A 6000-nucleotide genomic window follows, 5' to 3' on the forward strand; every position below is an offset into this window, starting at 1 on the left:
CCATCATTGTTGTTTGGCGGTCCCGGGCTGGATTCGAACCGCCTGCCTTAGGTGTATGTGGCTGGCGCCTTAGCCACTTGAGCCACAGGCACCAAGCCTGAAGATCCTACTTAGATGTTTACTTGTTCATCTAAGCATTGGTCAGGGCAGCTCCAGCATATAGCAGGAATGAGGTTTGTCAGCTAAGTGATTGGAGAACCATTGCCCCGCCCTCTCTGGTGTGAATGAAGATTCTTATCGGGGTGTCACTCCCCTTATTTGTTCCTAGGACCCACTCCAATCAGACTTATCACCTGTGCAGAGGGTCAAATGCCAAGTCTCTTTCTCATTATCTCTGTGTTAGTTTCTCTCTTACCATCTTTGTGTCCTCTGTCTCCCTGTGTCATTCTCACTCTGTCTCTTGATGTCTCTGTTTCTGTCTCTGTCTCACTCTCTCATTGTCTCTCTCTCAGTCTCTTTCACTATGTCCTTATCTCTGTCTCATCATCTCTCTCATTGCCTCTGTCTCTCTCTCTAATTCTCTCAGCCTCTCTTTGTCTCTGATTTCTCTGTGTCTCTGTCTCTCTCACTGTCTGTCTCACTCACTCTCTCTGGTTCTTTCTCTCTTGCTCATCGTCTCTCTTGCCACTGTGCCCCCTTTCTCTGTCTTCCTCTGTGTCTCTCTTCCTGTTCCCTGTTTCTCTGTCTCCCTGTCTCTTTGTCTCTGTCTCTCACTGTCTCTCTTGGCCACCATTTCTGTTTCTCTCCCAGTCTCTGATTCTCTCATCATTTCTGTCTCCTGCCCTGGCCCAGCTAACCTTGGAACATGAGGTGACAGGCAGGCAGTGCACTGGCCGCCACCACTTGTTTTCCCTCCCATGCTGGCAGCAGGCCCAGCTGGCTGGATTGCTGTTCAGGAATCCTCTGGCCTCCCCTCTGCTCCAGCCACCAGGCACAGCCACTGCCAGTCTCTCCTCCCAGCACATTCTGTTCCAAGCAGGGAGCGCCAAGGGTGGGTGGAAGAGGGACGCGTTCTTGCTGGGCTCCAGTTACAGGACACCCTGTCCTGGTGGCCCCGCTATCACAGCCTCCAGACCCTTCCCCTCCCTACTCTGGGCTTAGACCTTCCCAAATGAAGCCTGAATCCCTCTGCCAGCTCATCCCCACCTCAGGGCCTTTGCATGTGCTGGGCCTTCCACCTGGCACTCCCGCTCTCTGGACCTCCTGAGGACCTTCTCTGCCTGCCTGCAAGTGTCAGATCACACATCACCTCCTCAGGATTCTCTCCCTGGCCCTAGCCTAGGGCACCCCTCGGTCCCCTGCCTCTGCTCTGATGTGCTGTCCTTCCTGGTCCTCTTCCTCCCTGGGGTTACATATTTACTTGTTTGTCAGTGTGGTGTCTATTACATTGGTGCCCTGCTGTGTCACCAGTGGCTGGCACACATAGTAGGTATTCAGTGAATTTTTTATAATCTAGATATTTGCCTTCAAAGCTCAGCTCTGCCTGAGCCCACCCAGGCTCATGCATGAGGCTCCCCAGTTTCTGACCTAATCCATTCCTGCCATCACCTGACTATGTCACTCCTGCTGTTCCAGCAGTTTCCCAGCCCTCCTGCTGTTGCCCAGAGTTCCCTCTGCCAGATGCACCTTGTACAACAGGGGCTGGGTGTCTCTGTTACTGGGCTCCACACACGGGGTGGGGCAGCTAAGATGTACGTGTGCAGACACACACATATGCGCACAGGTGTGCACAAAAGCATGCCAAGAACACAGAAACAAGCCAGCAACATTTTGGCTGAGACCTTGAGTAATACAGACTGCACCAGCATGCAGTATTTATGGGGTATTCACACATGGAGTCTCCAACTTTCAGGGGCATGCAGTTGTGGCCTCCAAATTACATATGGGGCTCAACAGGAAATTTGAGCCCGTTTCAGGGTATACACAAAGTTGTCCACTGGCCTCACTTCCCCCATCTGGGAGTCACCAAAGTTGTCCATGGTCCATGTGTCTCTGGCCTTGCTTCCCCCATCTGGGAGTCACCCCTCCCCATCTTGTTTTTGATGTTCAGGAAAGTCCCCAGAAAGCACTGGGCCCAGGCAAGGGGCCAGGAGGAAATGGTGACTCAGCTGGTGGGGCCATCAGTGCCTGCCACGCCAGGCTGGGCAGTGTGATCTGGACTGGGCGGTTAGATCTGGGAGGACTCACTAGAATAAAGGATGGGGGTTGGGTGCAGGGTAAACAGGGCTCACACAGCAGGGTGAGGAAGGGAGGCCCCTCTGTGCTCCAATACCTCAGCTCTACTAAGCATGATTCATAGGTGGGGAAACTGAGGCACAGAGAACAAGTGACTTGCCCAAGGCCCTCCATCCAGGATGGGGCAGGCCTGAACCTAGTCTTTAGCACAAGGGTCTTTGGGGGTATCTCCTTTCCCCCTCTCTGGTTCAGGAAGTTAGAACCACTTCTTTGGTTCCTTTGTGGACATGTGACCAGGATTGACCAATTAGAGCCTATTATTATCACAGACACAGGAATTGGTTCAGGGATGGACATGTGACTGATTGGCTGGGTCAATTGCCCCGTGAGTCTGAGGGTTCACTGGAGGAAGGCCTGGAAGTAATAAAAACTATCTTTGACACATAGTGAGTACAGCAGAACAAAGAGAGTTCCAAGGTCACTGCAGGCAGCGCTGCCAGCCTGTGGAGTCAGGGTGGAGCCAGAGGGAAAGATGGGGACTGGAGAGTCCTGGAAGGCCTTCTAGGAAGAGAGAACATTGGAGGTGGGGCTTTGATGGATGAAGAAGAGTTTGCCAGGGAGCTAGGGAAGGATGTTCCAGGCAGAGACAATAGCCTGTGCAAACACAGTAGACAGGAGAGAGGCACCCCAGTGCTTCCATGGGGCTAGAGTATAGAGGGACAGCTGTAGACATGTTCATTTGCCCCTGGGCCCAGTTCTCCCACCCCACCTGCCCCCTGAGACTGGTATCGTATTTGCTTTGTTGGTGGCCAGCCGTCCATTAATATTTGTGATGCAGGTGAACCAGGCCAGATGAGGTCTGGAATCTGGGCTAAGAGCCAGGACTTTCTTTTGGGGACTCAGACAAGTAGGATAGGCTGGGGGTGATGAATGGGACAGGGGGCATTTTCCATCTGTGAACCCATAACCCAGGGCACTGTGCTTAGGAGGGAGGCAGGGTCTGGACTCCAGGTACCACCTCTTTCTCCCTAGGTGACCCTGGGCCAGCAGCAGCACTTGTCTGAGCCTCAATTTCCTCATCTGGAGATTGACCTCACTGCAGGACAAGGTCAGGATGGGGCCCAGACAGGGTTCAGGGTCTGTGGCACACACAGATTGGGTGTGCTGCAGTGGGTGGAGTACTCACCAGAGGCTCCTGTCAGCAGTTCCCAGCCTCTTTGAAAACAGGAAGTAGGCTCTCCAGGGAGCCCCCCAGCTGTGCTTCCTGAGCTTCCGTGTGACACTCACATGCTGGGGTGTGTGCAGCCTGGGAAATAGGAGGCACCTATGTGTGCATATGTGTGTGTCAGACTACCTGTGGAGTTGCACGGATGCATGTGCACACACGTGTGTTACAGGTACTAGAATGTGGCTCTACACATCTCAGCCAATGTGGGAAGCACACATTGGATTGGTTGGTGCATTTGCAAGTATGAGTAGGTGTTGAGCATGTGTGTCTGTTAGCACTGAGGACCAGCCTGTGCTGGTGGGTAAGAGCCTGTCTGGTAGTCCCCAGGCACCTGAAAACCCAGGTCACCCCTGACTCAGCTGTTGGTGGTAGCTTTAGAACTCATCTCTTCCCTGCTCCAAATCCACGTGGCTCCTCTGGCCTTCAAGGAACCTCTGATGTCTACCTGCTCTTTCCTCACTGATCGCCAGCCCACCTCCCTCCTTGATGTTCCTGGTGACTGCCAAGTACATTCCTGCCCCAGGGCCTTTGTATCTGCTATGCTTGCTGAGTGGACTGCTCTTCCCTGTCCCTCTCCAATCCCTCAGGCCTCAGGGTAGTAGCTTTGAGTGAGTCATCTCCCTTCAAGTTCTCGACTGTCCCCCTACCCCTGCCAAGTCCCAGCTACAAACCCCATCTCCAATTTGGCCACTTCCCTGTGTCCTAAGTTAGTTCGTCTCCCTCTCTAAGCCTCAGTTTACTCTCCAATAAAATAGGCCCAATCCTGGTGTAGCCTCACTTACCCAGGGTCACCCAGAAAGTGTACAGATCTTGACTGGAACTTGGGCTGGTCTGATCCCAGAGCCTTTGTCACTACCCACAAAAAGTGGGGGAAACATCTGGAGGGTCAGAGCTAGGCTCAGGATCACTCTGCTGCAGAGGCCAGCTGGGGGCCAACTAAGGCCTCCTCAGTGTCATGTTCCTAGTATGCCTTTCTCTTTCTGGCAAACTTCTACTCAACCTTCAAAACTCCACCTTCTCTACCCCCTTCTCCATATTGAACTTGGCTTTCTTTCTGCCTTCCCTCAGCCCCATCATAGAGATGTCAGTCCAACCTACTCTTGACTCCCATTGGCTGAAGGCATCTGTATCGGCCTCTATTCCCTCTGGATAGTCCAAGGCTGAGGATTCTCAGGGGCCCGGCTTTGCCCAGCCAGAGAGGTGGGGCTGTGTTCCCATATGCTTCTATGTGGCCCAAGCCCTGAAGCCTCCCCTTGCTGACCATGCTCCAGCCACACCAGCCTCCATCCAAGTTCAACCCACCTCAGGCCTTTGTACTTGTCGTTTCTTCTGCCCAGATAGCTCTTCCCCTCACTCCTTACAAGGTCTGCATCTTCTCTGTCTACAGTCTCAGCTGAATTATCTCCTCCTCAGACCCCCATCTCCTCCTCAAAGACCCCTATCTCATCCTCCATTCCCTTTCTCCGTCCCTTTTGGTCCATTTCCTTGCACTTCTCACAATTCATAATTATAAGATATTGATGGGTTCCGGGCCCATCCTCTGCCTCCCCTCTGTAATGGAAGCTCCAAGAACGCGGGGCCACAACATGCAGTGCATGCTGTGTACATGCTCAGTACATGCACCATAACAAATGAGAGCACAGAACCCCCATGAGATTCAGGGAGCAAAGAACACAGAGGTAGAAGGCAGGGGCCGGCCCTTGGTAGCTGCTTAATTAGCATTTGATGGTGGAATGCAGTTGCAGACCGAGACCCCTAGCCACCAGCCACGTGTCTGAAGGGAGAGTTGCATGGCTTTATCCACGGCCCCAGCCTCGGGGCCTCCCTCCCACACACATTGTGTAAGCAACCCCCAGAGCCTGCTTGACATTTTGTGTGGGAGGGAAACAGAAACCCCTGCTCAGTTATTTGCACACTGGCTTCTCCCACGAAGCCCTGACATCACCATGCTGAGTGCTCCTTCCTTCCAGCCTCCAGCCCTGGAAGGTCCTTATTTTGGCCACCTCAGACTATTGCACAGATGGGAAGTCCAAAGTCAAAGGGATTCCTTCCCCATGTCCAAGCTGAACATGTCCCTCTGTTTCTCACATACCCTCTTTAGCTCCCTATACCCTGAGGAAAAATCCTACTTCTCATCCCAGCATTTGTGGTCCTGCCCAAGTATGGTAAGATCTATTTTCCTTTGTCAAAGAGTCATTCCTTGGGGTCTTATCTTGGTTATGTATTGACTGCCCCTGAAGTCCCAGGGTGCATTAACTGTTGTCAGAGACCAAATGACTTTTAGGAAGTAAAGGGACTCACTGTTTGCACAGTATGAACACTGCAGACCATAGACTGTTTGCAGGTATTAAGTACAGTATAGGGAATAATGACCGATCAAGAGCTTAGATCCAAGTTGGCAAACTCTTCTTGTGAAGGGTCAGATAGTAAATATTTGGGGCTTTGTAGGCTTTGCAGTCGCTTTCTTAACTACTCAACTCTGCTACTGTCTTACAAAAGCAGCCCTATACAATAACACAAATAAGTAGGCATAGCTATGTCCCCCCCCAATTTTATTTATAGACTCGAAAACATGAATTTCATATAATTTTCACATG

Source organism: Otolemur garnettii, unplaced genomic scaffold, assembly GCF_000181295.1.
Source record: "Otolemur garnettii isolate 467f Iridium unplaced genomic scaffold, OtoGar3 scaffold00105, whole genome shotgun sequence".
Lineage (NCBI taxonomy): Eukaryota > Metazoa > Chordata > Mammalia > Primates > Galagidae > Otolemur > Otolemur garnettii.